The 16,123-nt window shown below is 43.9% G+C and overlaps 1 pseudogene; it reads left to right on the top strand.

The window, feature by feature from the left end:
* The first annotated feature begins 412 nt into the window (after window positions 1–412).
* LOC136316438 (transcription factor E2F4 pseudogene) lies at window positions 413–5,288 on the top strand (annotated as a pseudogene).
* The last annotated feature ends 10,835 nt before the right edge of the window (window positions 5,289–16,123 follow it).

The raw sequence follows: 16,123 nt of genomic DNA, 5'->3' as shown, positions 1-16,123 counted from the left end.
GTAACCGACTATTGGCTCTAATGGTGATTTACACATTAGAGCAATTAAGCTTAATTTTAATGAGTCACAGTTTCTCTCTACTCCACTCTACCATATGAGTTCTATTGCCTCATGGTTCTTGTTTTTTTACCGTTTCTGTGGTTTTCTCTGGGCTTTCTCATCACTCCCACAATGAACTCTTATCTTTTATGACCTGTAACAGAAAATTTGACAGATTTGACAAGTCCTGGTTGAATAGAGAGCATCTGTGTTGAGAACAATGTCAACCTTGGTTCTGAATCAATCTATGGTAGCAGGGATGCACATCACAGAGCCTGGCTAGACACACGTACTCACACAAAGAGGTATGAGCTTAGTGAAAACTGTGGCTTCTGAAAAGAGAGAGGTATAATTCTAATTTCCAGGCATTTGCATGGACGATGCAGGACACGAGGAGATATTTGCCATGGTAAGTAAGAAAAGCAGAATACAAATTCGTACAATGCAATGTAAATGATGGGAGAAAAGAAGAAGAAAATATACAAATTTAAAGAGAACATTTTATATATTTATTTAAATAGCGAGTCTGCTACTTTTCCTTTCCAACCATTAGTAATATTCTCTCTAATGTGCAGATACTACTTTATACAATGTACTTTATAGTTTATAAAGTCTGAATACAAATATTTAAAATACATAACCATTTCTTCATTTATAAACTATGCACAAGAAAAGCAGAGAGTGGAAGTAATTACTTAATTTACTTTGGGGATTTTATAGATAACAAACAAAAAAGTATTTTAGATCAGATTTCTTCTATGTCCATTCTGCCCCCCACCCCACCTAACTATCGCAATTCTATTGTCCTCACTTTCTTTTCATGATCATGGAGACACATAAAGTCCTTGGTTTGCCCAGCTTGTGCTGGGTATGCTGACTCTTCAAAATAGTTTTTAAAAATCTATTTATTGGAGAAATCTATGACATGTGGCTCTCAGTTTATTTTCTAGTTGTTTTCTGTTAACCTTGGCCCTGGTATTCCCCCCCCCCCGATAATTTATATTAAGCAGGATGCAGGTCCGTGGGGAGTTGTACTTTGGATGTGAGGGTGCTGAGGCACAGCGCATGGAAAGAAAACCTGATCATTTTAGCAAATTATAGAAGTTGACTGTTTATAATTTTCAATGCTTTCTCCCTCTCCCATACTTTTCCTCCTCTGTTTCTTCTTTTGTCTTCACATAATTTTTACATACACTCTGCTTCCTCCCCCACCATTTGAACAACTTGTATTTTTGAAGTAATTCTAAACCTCTGTGGACAAGAAAGGCACCCCTTTTAAAGTCACAGGATCACGGAAGCAATTAATTAAAAACAGCAGGCTCTTACCTGATGTCTTTAGGATGACTTTTAATTATGCTAAATGCCCTACTTTTCCTAATGAGGATGTTCTGTAAACTTGCACATGGTTTCCCACACTGCCCTTGCAGACAAATCCTGTGTCCAGCAGGACTGTTGCTGCCTGCCAGACCAAATCCTTTCTCTATGACAAAGCCTGCCATTGTGTCCCCCATGCAGCCCCACTGATCCTTCTCCCAAAAGGCCTTTTAGAACATGTGCATACTTATTTCTATTCGCTGATGTGCTGGACACAATAATAGCCAGAGAACCATGGTAACTTGCTTGGACTCAACATTGTCTAGTGTTCTCTGAAAGCCATATGTGGCAGCTGGACTCGTGTGTGTGTGTGTGTGTGTGTGTGTGTGTGAGAGAGAGAAAGAGAGAGAGAGAGAGAGAGAGAGAAAGAAAGAGAGAGGGGGGAGTGTGTGTGTGTGAGAGAGAGAGAAAGAGAGAGAAAGAGAGGGGGAGTGTGTGTGTGTGTGAGAGAGGGTGTGTGTGTGTGTGAGAGAGAGGGGGGGAGTGTGTGTGTGTGTGAGAGAGAGGGAGAGAGAGAGAAAGAGAGAGGGGGGAGTGTGTGTGTGTGAGAGAGAGAGAAAGAGAGAGAGAAAGAGAGGGGGGAGTGTGTGTGTGTGAGAGAAAGAGAGAGAGAGAAAGAGAGAGGGTGTGTGTGTGTGTGTGAGAGAGAGGGGGTGTGTGTGTGTGAGAGAGGGGGGGGAGTGTGTGTGTGTGTGTGAGGGGGGGAGTGTGTGTGTGTGTGGGGGGGAGTGTGTGTGTGTGTGTGTGAGGGGGGGGGAGTGTGTGTGTGTGTGTGTGTGTGTGTAGTTGCAGGAGGGCAATCTCTGCTGCTTTTGTTGGAGGGTGAGGAAGGAATAAAGAGCTTGAAGAAGTGACAAGGTGTCAGTGTCCTCCTGACTCAGCTGTTCGGAGGCCTAATCCCAGCCCACAACTGGATGTCCAAGGATTGAAGGAAAATGTTCCTCCTGGCTAATTTCCAACTGTTTCTAACTGTACTTGAGAAAGTTCCATGTGATTTTTTCATGTAGCACCTGCTCTTACAATCCCAAAGCAACTTTTTTCTTCTCCATTATACTGTACATCTGTTATTTTGCTGACATGGAAGCTAGCATAACAATTAGATTCATTACTTGCCCAATACATTGATTCCAGCTAAGCTTAAAGATCTCAGTGTATTCTTTGAATATTTATCCAATGAAATAAAAAAATTAAGAAATCTTGCCCAAAAAAGAACTTTTGGGGGTTAGACTGGTGACATGTGGTGATGAGATAAAATTTGAAAGCCTGAACGAGAGGCATCCAGGAATCCTTTTGACTTTCTCTTAAGCAAAACCAATTTTGGGAAGGCACTTAAATAGAAATCCTAAATTTTATGTCAGCAGAAAAGTTTCAACAAATGAAGACCTTGATGGGGTGACAGTTGTTTCCCCCTACCCCTGCCACATTTTCTCAATAATGAAAATAAAGAAATAGGTTCCTCTCTACAGCTGAATTTTCTTAGAATTATCAAAAACCTACTGTGCTTGCGCAGGGTGGGGATGAGTGAAGAAGAGAGGCAATGCGAACACCCCTCACATTTAAGCACACATGTTGGCTCAGCCCGAGATGCTGTCTTTGAAGCTGTGCTGTGTCTGGTCAAGTTTCACCAAACAGAACATCTTCTGAGAGAAAGAGAGCAATTAAACTGGTTAAAGGTGCTCTGGCCGGAGGCGCTAAGCCCCTAAAGGGATGCTGGTGGTGAAGATGAAGAAAGCTCTTCTCCCCAATGGGAAATTCACACTGACAGGATAAACTTACGTATACCCAAACATAACCAGTTTATATGGTGCAGACTCTAACTTAAAAATGATTTTTGTTTTAAAAGTTTGCTTCAAAGTTGGTTTAAAAAACACTGATGAAGCTTTTTTCTTTTTTTAAGATTTCAGTTATTGATTTTAGAGAGAGGAGAGAGAGAAGGGAGGGGAGGAGCAGGAAGCATGAACTTGTAGTAGTTGTAGTTGCCTCTCGTATGTGCCTTGACTCTGTAAGCCTGGGGATTCTAACCAGTGACCTTAGCCTTTCAGATTGACACTTTATCTACTGTGTCACCACAGGTCAGGCATGATGAAGCTGTTTTAATGTATAGAAATATTGTTTTGTTTTTGTTTTTGTTTTTTCTTTTCATTTTTCTGAAGCTTGGAAACAGGGAGAGACAGTCAGACAGACTCCCGCATGCGCCCGACCGGGATCCACCTGGCACGCCCACCAGGGGCGAAGCTCTGCCCACCAGGGGGCGATGCTCTGTCCATCCTGGGTGTCGCCATGTTGCGACTAGAGCCACTCTAGCGCCTGAGGCAGAGGCCACAGAGCCATCCCCAGCGCCCGGGCCATCTTTGCTCCAATGGAGCCTTGGCTGCGGGAGGGGAAGAGAGAGACAGAGAGGAAAGCGCGGCGGAGGGGTGGAGAAGCAAATGGGTGCTTCTCCTGTGTGCCCTGGCCGAGAATCCAACCCGGGTCCTCCGCACGCTAGGCCAACGCTCTACTGCTGAGCCAACCGGCCAGGGCTAGAAATATTGTTGGTGGCAGCAGGGCCAGCCTGGCTGGGACTGGCTGAGGGGAGGTGGCGGGCGCAGCTGTAGAGACTGGACCGCAGGTGCCACTGACTCCGGGCGAGGAAGCTTGGGACTTCTCACTACTGAGTTTATGTTACTTCTGCCTGAGGTGAAGGACCTCAAGCGGTAGTTGACACCCTAGCTTTGTGCCAGAAAGGGTGGATTTACATTATTTCCAAAGTGATGGAAAGTATTGGGTCGATCATGAAAAAAATCACAGAATGGCCTCCAGTAGAAAGGTATGGGACGGGTTGCAATACCCAGGAGATTGCGAAAAGCTGGTTGAGCTCAAGGCAGAGATCAAGGAATTGCATGAGTGAAACCAAGAACTGGACCAGCACAAGTGTGGGTGCAGCCGAGTTTCTGGAATGAGATAGGACGTGCAGAACAGCTGCTTGGGCTACGTGACTCCTGAGGACATCTGCAGATGCTGTGCTGGAGACACCTTCTCGGCCATCTGGGCCCCATCTGGCACCAGCCTGGAAGTACCCATCCCAGAGGCCTGCAATGGGCAGAAGGAGCACCAGATCTGTTTGAAAAGTGTGAGTGCCGTGTCAAGGTGCTGCTGGTTGAACAAGGAGGCCTGAAGCTCACCATCTGTGGCAGTGCCTGTGCCGCCATCTGAAGTTCTGCTGCAGAGCTCACCTGCTGTCGCCACTCCTCCACCTCTGCCCAGACTTGCTGTGGCCTCGCCTCAGGAGGCCTCGTACTCAACCAGTCCCCAGGTGACCACTACCACCCGCATCCCTGGCAGCACCAGAGCCCAAGGGATGGCCAGTCCAACAGCTAAGAGCACAGTGAGTGGTGGCCCAGGAACTGATAGTAAGGACAGTGGTGAGCTCAGCTCACTTCTGCTGGGCCCCACGCACCAGACACCCGGCCGCCACAGTCTTCTGCCCTGCTGGGCAGCAGCAGCAGCAGCGGTAATAGCAATTCTTTTGAACCCAACTCTTCTATGTCCTTTGAGCCCATCAAGATGGACCCACAGGCATTTTGGGGCTTCCTAAAAAAGCTGTCAGAAATCTCTGATCCCACACGAGAGTGCATGCACTTGGAGCTGCCAGAGGAGCTGATGTCCTCAGCAGTGTTTGCCCCCTTCTCCACCTTTCTCTGTGCCCCCACCGCCACCCCCAGACCACAATTACATCTACAACCCGGGATGAGAATGAAGGTGTCTGTTTTCTCTTTGATGTGCTTATTCTCAACCTCTCACTGACTGGGAGGTGGCCAGTGTGGCTGGGACACAGGCTGTCTAGCCTGAGGGCCACTTGGGGACTTCCCCTACCCCATCCCTTCACAGCTTGAAAGCCACAGACTTTGGCTTTTTCAGCCTTTGTCTCCATGCAATTCTGACCACAACTCCCACTCCTGCACCAAGACCTCATTGTGCTGGGAGAGTAGGAGAAAGGGTCCCTCCATGGTACAGCAAAAATATTTGCCTCTCCCTTTCTGGAGCTTTCCCCCACCTGTGCCCTCCTCATTTCCTCCCTGAGCCCAGGCTCCCCTGCCACCCAGAGTCACAGAATGAGGACCCACATCCACTCCATAGGGCAGCTTGTCTAACCTTCACTGCCAGCCCCTCCCCCTCCCAGGAGGGAATGTGGGCTGGAGCTGGGCATTGGCCAGCACCACTTCCGGCCTCCTTCACTTCTCCCTAACCCTTGACCAGACAGCTCCTCCTGGACCTCTCCAGCCCCCTTTCTGCCTGGCCCTTAGCCCTGACAGCATAAAGGTGGTGGTGGTGGGGTGCTAACAGGAAGAAAGAGAGGTCCCTAGCTAGGAATCTGGGCAGGTGAGTTTCTGAGGATTGGCACAGTCTCCAGCTGTCCTATAGCCCCTCCCTCATTTACTCATTTGCCTTCATTTAGAGTCATTTATAGAGATTCAGAAAGATTTTCAGTAACAAACAGATTCCTGTATACAGATTATTTCTATACTTTTTTCAGCAAAAAGAAATATCTATTGAATACCTTCATTGTAAGCCATGTGTAAAGCCAGCAGCCAGGGCCAGGGCCACTACTATCAAAGCAGCCTGGCAGCCCATGCAGGTTCGCATTGGATTCGGACAGTCGATAAATGTTGGGCAGATAAAATGTATTATGCTCACTTTGTTAAAGAGGCCGTTGCCCAGGTGATATTAATGTGTGTTGAGAATTGTTGTAGCCTGAGGCTTGGTTTTGAGATTAAGCCTTTCCCACCCTTTTTGATGTGGGGTGGTACAATCCAATCATGCCTCAGAGAAGTGACTTTGTATTAGGGACTTCCCTACTTTGTATATTGGATTAGAGGTTGTGAAGCTACAATATAAAATGAGGGCAGAACGAGAGTTGGCTCTTGGTTCCTGAGATAATCATTAGAAGAGAGAGCAGAGGAGAGCAGAGAAAGGCCACGTGGAGGAGGCCAGGAGAAGCAGCCAAGATGGCGGAATGTTGAGTGAGAAGCCAATTTGGGCAGAGTTTGTATCTGGGATAAGGAAAGGAGATGGGGAACAGAGGTGAATAAGTCTGGTGAGCTAGAAACATTTGATTCTAGGAAACTCGGATAAGTCAGTAGCTTTGTGAGCACTGAATGTGACTGGGTTTTGGAGCCCAGTGTGTATTTTTACTTGCCCGCCGGGTGCAAAGCTAGAATTAAAGACTATGGCCCACCAGTTTTTGGCTCCGCTGTTTCTTTGCCGACTGTCCGAATCCAATGCGAACCTGCATGGACCAGAAGGCTGCTGTGATAGTGGCTCTGGCCCTGCCTCCTGGCTTTACAATAAAGAAACAACAGAGCCAAAAACTGATGGGCTGTCATCTTTAATCCTAGCTTGCACCCGGCGGGCAAGTAAAAACACACACTGGGCTCCAAAACCCACTCACATTCAGTGCTCACAAAGCCACTGACTTATCCGAGTTTCCTAGAATCAAAGGTTTCTAGCTCACCAGCCTTATTCTCCTCAGTTCTCCATCTCCTTCCTTATCCCAGATACAAACTCTACACAAACTGACATCTCACTCAGCACTCCGCCATCTTGGCTGCTTCTCCTGGCCACATGGCCTCTTTCTGCTCTCTGCTCTGCTCCCTCTGCTCTCTCATGCTAATCATCCCAGGAACCAAGAGCGCAAGCTCCCGTTCTACCCCTATTTTATAGTGTAGAAATCCAAACCTTTAATCCAATATACAAAATAGGGAAGTCTCTAATACAAAGTCACTTCTCTGAGGCATGATTGGATTGTACTGCCCCACATCAAAAAGGGTGGGAAAGGCTTAATCCCAAAACCAAGCCCCAGGTTACAACGATCCCCAACACACATTAATATCACCTGGGTGACGGCCTCACGTGGGCAGCACCATCTTTAACAAAGTGAGCATAATACATTTTATCTGCCCAACACCATGTCTAGTGAGGCCCTAGAGATACAATAACGAACAAAACAAAATCTTCACTATCCTGAAGCTCAGTTCTAAAAGTGAGAAATGATAAAGAAACAAACAAGTAAATATATATATGTCAGAGGCTGAGAACATCTATTGAGAAAAATTAATTAGGTAAAGGGAATTGCATTTAATATAGGTGGTCAAAAAAGATACTAGATTTGAACAGAGGCTTGAAGGCAATGAAGAAAAACCAAGGCAAGATTTGGAGGAAGGCCATTATAAGCTACAGGAGTAGAAAGTGCAAAGGCCCGAGGCAGGAGTGTGTTTAGGGGTAAGAGGAACAGTTTAGAGACCAGTAAGGCTTGAGCAGAGACCAGGGGACAGCATTAGGGGATTGAGATCTGGGTATCTGGGGGATGGGAGTAGGATAGGCTGTTAAAGTCATCGTAAGAACTTTGGCTTTTATGTTGACTACAGTAAAGACATTGGATAGTGTTGGGCAAATAAGTTTGTAAAATGTGTTTTTTAGGTTTGCTTGCTTATATTCTGCATTGTCCTGGTCAGTGCCCTGTGTATGTAACCAGTGAAAAACTGTGTGCTTGCCTTCAGGGCTGCAGATTGCAAATTGCGGATTACCTTCCCGCTTGGGAGGGGCCATTGTATTGCTAATGTTTGCTGGAGAAAGGATCTTTTTTCCCAGCCTGGGTTTTGCAGGAAGAGAAGGAGTGCAGATGTGGAACTAGAGCTGAGGGGCTTTGGAAGCTCCGCTGAGGCTGGTGGGGCCTTTGATTCCAGGAAGAAACGGAGAAGACTTTCCAGGTGAGAATATGTCAGGGCCCTGTGAGCTCTGAATGAGAGGGAAGCAGTCTTCCTTGCCTGTTTGCTAATCCACTGGTAAGAGACGTTAATAAACTAAATGACCCACCATTTTTTTTGGCTCCACTGTTTCTTTACCATCTGCCGAATCCAATGAGAACCTGCATGGCCATGGGGCAGCCCCTGGCCTTACAGATAGTCTTGAGCAGAGGAGTGCCATGATCTAACTTCTGTTTATTTAGATGCTGGTGACTTGGGCCAATGTGACAGTGGCAAAGTAGAAGAATTAAGAAGAGTCTGGAATATTTTGCAGGAAGAGCAAACAATCTTTACCACTGAATTACAAGTAGAGAGTGAGAGAAGAAGAGTAAAAAATAACTTGAAGATTTTTTGGCTTAAGCACCAGGAAAGAGGAAAAGAAGGAAACAGCAGAAGCCAGAAACCAAAATTGGGTCACAGTCTCCAAAGTTGGTCTCCAAATTTCGTAGGCACTTAGTGAGATGTGGCAGTTTTTCCAAGTAGTTATTGACCATGGTTAGACTCCACGACGCAGCACCATTCATGCAACCAACCGCTGTGCCCTTGCACCCATGCTCGTGGAGTCCACAGTTCTAACAAAAGCTGAGAAGACCTTTCTATAAGGCTGTGCCTATAATAAAGGAGGGTAGATGCATTTTGAATTTTCAGTTATTTCACATACTATGGTGTCGATGATAATGGAGTTCTATGGAAAGTAAACTTGGAGAGTGATCTGATCATAGATTCCTAACTGGGCAGGTCATGGAGGGTAGTCATGCCCCAGGCATATAACTTCTTTACTTAAAGGCTTACTTCTGCCTTAAGCAACTTTTATCATTTCTCTGCACCTTGGTTAGCACACCCTTAAAATCTTCCCTTTCAGACCGTTCCATCTAAAGCATGCAAGATCCCATCTCTGTCTTGCTTTCTCTCACCTTCATGTAATTTTCCTTATGTTCCCTCCTTCATCTTAGTGCATAAAAGAAACTGCAAACTGTTATCTCAGTCTGTTGAGATCTTGCTGCCACAGATATACTTGTTTGGCTCAAATAAATATAAAAACTCTCTACAGGTTTTAACAATCTTACATTGACAGTGGGTTAATAGCCCATAAAGTTTTTTTTTTATTTATTTTTATTTTTTTTATTTTTTATTTTTTGTATTTTTCTGAAGCTGGAAACAGGGAGAGACAGTCAGACAGACTCCCGCATGTGCCCAACCGGGATCCACCCGGCACGCCCACCAGGGGCGACGCTCTGCCCACCAGGGGGCGATGCTCTGCCCCTCCGGGGCATTGCTCTGCCACCACCAGAGCCACTCTAGCACCTGGGGCAGAGGCCAAGGAGCCATCCCCAGCGCCCGGGCTATCTTTGCTCCAATGGAGCCTTGGCTGCAGGAGGGGAAGAGAGAGACAGAGAGGAAGGAGTGGCTGGGGGTGGAGAAGCAAATGGGCGCTTCTCCTATATGCCCTGGCTGGGAATCGAACCCGGGTCCTCCGCGCGCCAGGCCAACGCTCTACCGCTGAGCCAACCGGCCAGGGCCCCATAAAGTTTTATTTATGTAAATTTTATTGTCAAGTGGAGGTAGAGAGAGAGACATAAACAAATAAGCAAGTAAATATATGTCAGATGTTCCGTGGCTGCTGTGATCTGTGCTTAGCAAGCCCTCTACACTCTAGAATAAGAAAACATTTTTTTTTATTACTGAATCAACACCTAGACAAGTACTGTTTAATAGATATATAAAGCAAGGTACAAATATAAGCTACATGCATATTAAGAAGCAGAAAAAGGTGATATTAATTTTAATAATTTATTTTAGCCAATATATCTAAAACTTTATCATTTTAACATATAAAGATTATAATTTTATGTATTCCTTTTAATGCTAAATCTTCAAAATCCACTGTATATTTAACACTTAGAGTGTGTATCTTATACTTACTCAGGCAAGGGGTCAGTGGCCACATATGGCTAGTGGCTACCATTTTGGACGGCATAGATTTAGATAGTTCACAGATTTGGGGCCAATTCTTCCCAATTTAAGAAAGATAATTCAACTCTTTTTGAATCTGATAGGTTCTCTTCAGGTCACATGTATATAAAATATACATCTACAAAGTTTAGATTTATGATGTTTAGGTAGAACTGGATGTAGCACTGCCTGGTACCGTCAAAGCTGTTCCACTGATGATCACCAGAAAATAGCCAAATGGAAAAAATTCCTTTCCCTCTCCAACTTTTCCAGTCAGTGAAGGGCTTGTTTTGGGGTTAAGTTTGTGTGTGTGTGTGTGTGTGTATGTGTGTGTGTGTGTATGCATGCTCACTTGCATGTTTGTTTATGTGTCTCTATTCTGTGAAAGTTGGGTGGCCTTGTTGTTTATGAAAGTCACAATGCCATTGAAGTATTGGTAAAATTCCTTGCCTCAAGACATACTAGAGTAGGGCTTCCTGACTACCATCCCTGCGTGGAGAAATCAGGGTAATTATCTACAATAAATAAAAGCTAGCATACATTCCTGTAACATATGGGAATGCATTCCTTATGAAAGAGAATGGTCTTGGAGCTAATTACAATCATTAGCTATAAAAAATTATTTGTGGCCAAAACCAAAAATTTTTTAATGCAATGGAATTGTTAGCCTTAAAAAATAAACAAACTGGTAATTATTAGTTTGAAAGGGAAATGCTAAAATACAGGATCCAGGAAAGTGAGTGGAGAGGAAAAACCCAGATGTGAAAAGATACTCAGAGAGGGAAGCGAGAGGACACGAGAGCAAACTGACTGTGCTTCTCGCTCTGGCCCAAGATCAACCCTACCTCCCACATGCAGGGGAGCTGCTGCTGTTTCCTGGGTCCTGCCTCTCACCTCCCAGCAAAGGCACAGTGGGCAAGAGGATCAGAGTTTTGGGCAAGATTTTTGCTCGTATATTCCACCAACTAGAAAGCCACTTAGTTCTGGACATCTTTTTAAAACAAATATATCATTGTGAAGCTTATCAGTTTCTGTAATCATCAGGTAACCAAACTGCTCAGGTAGGAGCAAGGGGAACAAAGCATTAGGGGCCTTTCCTCCACCAATTAACCATCTCAATTAACCGCCAAGTAGTCATTTATATCTGTTTTACAAAGTTTATAATTGCACAGATGATAAATCAATACATGTTCATTGTAAAAGAAATTATCTCTGAATCCAATTTACAGAGGAGATTCAGGGAGGTTGAGGGATTTGACACCTAGCAGAGATTAGATTTGAAACTAAGCTTTACTTCTTTGTCATAACCTCCTGAAGGTATAGGTAAGCTATGGCTATTTTACTGTAGAGTAAAAGAAGGGTGTGGAATCAGAGCTCCTTCTGTGAAAAGTGGACAATATGAACAAGGCAAAGGGCCATGGAGGGATGGAAACACCATTGTCATTTAAGGCAAATGTTCCTGCTCTGGGTCTCTTTGCATGTATGTCTCAGTGACAGTCCTTGATTGTCTTGTGGATTCAAAGAGATAATAGAAAGGACCTTTTTATTTATTTATTTATTTTAATTTTTATTTATTTATTTCTTTTAATATTTATGTATTTATTTTTTTAGAGACAGAGTGAGAGTCAGAGAGAGGGATATATAGGGACAGACAGACAGGAACAGAGAGAGATGAGAAGCATCAATCATCAGTTTTTTGTTGCAACACCTTAGTTGTTCATTGATTGCTTTCTCATATGTGCCTTGACCATGGGCCTTCAGCAGACCAAGTAACCCCTTGCTTGAGCCAGTGATCTTGGGTGCAAGCTGGTGAGCTTTGCTCACACCAGATGAGCCTGGGCTCAAACTGGCGATCTCGGGGTCTCGAACCTGGATCTTCCGCATCCCAGTCCGATGCTCTATCCACAGTGCCACCGCCTGGTCAGGCAGAAAGGACCTTTTTAAATGATAAAGTGGGATCTGTTAATACCGCTAATAACAATGTATATAGTGTTTGACATTTATAAGAGTGAAGAGCAAAAGTGAAGGCTTTGGACAGCTATCAAACAGTGAGTAACTGTTACCTCAAGGTGCAAGGAAAAACACCCCAAAATGTCAACAAGGAAGTTGAGAGTTGCTAAAGATATATATCCCATACTTATACTGGTAGTAAAGCCAGTGGCTAGGGCTACCATCACAGCCGCCTGGCCCATGCAGGTTTGCATTGGATTCAGACAGTTGGTAAAGAAACAACGGAGCCAAAAACTGATGGGCCATCATCTTTAATCCTAGTTTGCACCTGGTGGGCAAGTAAAAACACACACTGGGCTCCAAAACCCATTCATATTCAGTGCTCACAAAGCTATCTAACTTATCTGAGTTTTCTAGAATCAAAGGTTTCTAGCTCACCAGATTTTATTCACCTCCGTTCCCCATCTCCTTCCTTCTCCCTGCACAAACTCTGCACAAACTGGCTTCTCACTCAACACTCCGCCATCTTGGCTGCTTCTCCTGGCCTCCTCCACGTGACCTTTCTCTGCTCTCCTCTCTAACACTAATCTCCGGAACTAAGAGAGCAAGCTCCCATTCTGCCCCCATTTTAAAGTGTAGAAATCAAAACTTTTAATCCAATATACAAAATAGGGAAGTGTCTAATATCATACAAAGTCACTTATCTGGGGCATGATGGGATTGTACCACCCCACATCAAAAAGGGTGGGAAAGGCTTAGTTCTAAAACCAAGCCTCAGGCTACAAGGATCCTGCCTGCCCACAGCCCGCCCCCAACACACATTAATATCACCTGGGCGACGGGCAGCGCCATCTTTAACATATTGAGCATAATATACTTTATCTGCCCAAAAAATACTTACCTGTGTTGTCTTGGTCTTGCTCTCTTAGCCTTCAGTTAGTTCAAATTTTCATTGAGTGCTTCTCTACTCAGATACTAAGTTCGCACTGTTGGTATCAAAATGGTCAGTGATCCCTGTTTGGGAATTAGGGAGCCAGTCATCTGGTCAGCAGGGGCATTTGTGTCACTGAAAGGCTTGTTTGGGAAGCAGTATGTGGGCCCCAGTGAAACAGATACCATAAAACTTAAATCTCTGGCCACCCCATAAAAGTGAGTATGTGCAAAGCATTCACATCAGAAAACCCAGTTAGCTTTGGAATAGAAACAGGTGATCTCTTTTAAAACCAAACAATACAACGCAGACTGTGTAAATAGCTTCCAAAAGAGCACAGTGGGGGAGAAATTATTTATCTTTGTTTCACTTAAAAGGTTTTAACAAAGGGTTTCTTTGATATGGAACTGGCTCAATGCTCTTAAACATATGTTCAGATGACGAACCACTTGACTGAGAGCCAGATGGAAACAGCCCAGGATGCGTTCGGAGTCACTGCTAAAAGATCATCCATCAGCCAAGGAGATAAAGGATTTTTGAGAAGACAGTTTAAGCCATGGAAGAAATGGCAAGGCAAAAATTGTGCCAAAATAAAACTTGTGAAGTTTCAGTAATTTTCTTCATTGAAAAGCTATTTTCAAATTGGATATCTAGGATGTGAGAATACATTTATGGCAAGCTGGAAGAATTTTGAAAAAAATCATAATGTATGTAATTATAGTTTCCTCTACTTTTAAATATACAGCCCCTCTATAAAATTCTTCTTGTATATTATAACCTCTCACATTTTGCAGCGGCTATTTTTGATCCATGAAATTTGAATTAGTCCCTCCAGCTTTAAGCTGCTCTCCTGTTTCTGGCCCTGTGTCACTCCTTCATTTTTGAAAAAATATATCAGAACTCAAAACCCTGCAGCTGGATCGGGAGAGTCCACGTGGTCAAGTAGAGAGCCAGGCAAAATGAAAGTAGGAAGAACTCTGGTCTTATACCAGCTTTACTACTATTTTGAAAACTTACTTATGTTTCTTTTCCTCTTAATTAAAATAAGAGTATGGGATTTTATAATTTCTATTGATCTGACATTGTTTCCAAATTCTATTCTGTTTCAGATGCTATTTTTAGATAACTGAATTGCTCAATATTTATATGTATGCATGGAACCCTCTCTTTCCTAACAGGTTCCCGGGTAATCCAAAGAGTAATGAACAAAGGGTAACAGAGGTGGAGTTTTAGGGTTCCTTTTCGTTTCTTTCTTTGGCATTTTGCCTGATTTCTTAACTTCACTCTGATTTATTTGAAACCATGTGTATCATTCTTGCTGCCATGGAGCACTTAGAAATCCTGTCATTATTCCACTGAAAAGAAAAATAATCAAGCCTCTGTACGTGTAAAGCCAGTATCCACAGTCACCATCACAGCCGCCTGGCCCATGCAGATTTGCGTTAGATTTGGACAGACGGTAATGAAACAATGGAGCCAAGAACTGGTGGGCCATTAGCTTTAATCCTAGCTTGCACCAGGCGGGCAAGTAAAAACACACACTGGGCTCCAAAACCCACTCATTTGATGCTCACAAAGCTACTGACTTATCCAAGTTTCCTAGAATCAAAGGTTGCTAGCTCACCAGACTTATTCACCTCTGTTCCCCATCTCCTTCCTTTTCCCTGCACAAACTCCGCACAAACTGGCTTCTCACTCAGCACTCCACCATTTTGGCTGCTTCTCCTGGCCTCCTCCACGTGCTCTTTCTCTGCTCTCCTCTCTAATGCTAATCTCAGGAACCGAGAAAGAGCAAGCTCCCGGTCTGCCCCCATTTTATAGTGTAGAAATCCAAACCTTTTTTTTTTTCTTTTATTTATTTATTTATTTTTAATGGGGTGACATCAGTAAATCAAGATACATATATTCAAAGATAACATGTCCAGGTTATCTTGTCGTTCAATTATGTTGCATACCCATCACCCAAAGTCAGATTGTCCTTTGTCACCCTCTATCTAGTTCTCTTTGTGCCCCTCCCCCTCCCCCTTCCCTCTCCCTCTCCCCCCTCCCCCCGTAACCACCACACTCTTATCAATGTCTCTTGGTCTCACTTTTATGTCCCATCTACGTATGGAATAATGCGGTTCCTGGTTTTTTCTGATTTACTTATTTCACTCCGTATAATGTTGTCAAGATCCCACCATTTTGCTATAAATGATCCGATGTCATCATTTCTTATGGCTGAGTAGTATTCCATAGTGTACATGTGCCACATCTTCTTTATCTAGTCATCTATTGACGGGCTTTTTGGTTGTTTCCATGTCCTGGCCACTGTGAACAATGCTGCAATAAACATGGGGCTGCATGTGTTTTTACGAGTCAATGTTTCTGAGTTTTTGGGGTATATACCCAGTAGAGGGATTGCTGGGTCATAAGGTAGTTCTATTTTCAGTTTTTTGAGGAACCACCATACTTTCTTCCATAATGGTTGTACTACTTTACATTCCCACCAACAGTGGATGAGGGTTCCTTTTTCTCCACAACCTCTCCAACATTTGCTATTACCTGTCTTGTTAATAATAGTTAATCTAACAGGTGTGAGGTGGTATCTCATTGCAGTTTTGATTTGCATTTCTCTAATAACTAAAGAAGATGAACATCTTTTCATATATCTGTTGGCCATTTGTATTTCTTCCTGGGAGAAGTGTCTGTTCATATCCTCTTCCCATTTTTTATTGGGAAATCCAAACCTTTAATCCAATATACAAAATAGGAAAGTCTCTAATACAAAGTCACTTATCTGAGGCATGATGGGATTGTACCACCCCACATCAAAAAGGGTGGGAAAGGCTTAGTCCTAAAACCAAGCCCCAGGCTACAAGGATCCTGCCTGCCCACAGCCCGCCCCCAACACACATTAATATCACCTGGGCTATGGGCTTCCATGTGGGCAGCGCTATCTTTAACAAAGTGAGCATAATATATTTTATCTGCCCAACAGTATGTCTTCTATATCTTCTCTGATGAGACTAGCAAATTTGACCCCGTTTTGCAAACTGATTGCAGTGCTCTTCAAGGCTGCAAGCTTTTGTCTGCGTGGTACCTGTCCTGG

Source organism: Saccopteryx bilineata, chromosome 12, assembly GCF_036850765.1.
Source record: "Saccopteryx bilineata isolate mSacBil1 chromosome 12, mSacBil1_pri_phased_curated, whole genome shotgun sequence".
Taxonomy (NCBI): Eukaryota; Metazoa; Chordata; class Mammalia; order Chiroptera; family Emballonuridae; genus Saccopteryx; species Saccopteryx bilineata.
The sequence above is the reverse complement of the archived record's forward strand: the minus strand, read 5'-3'. Positions and strand labels throughout refer to the sequence as shown.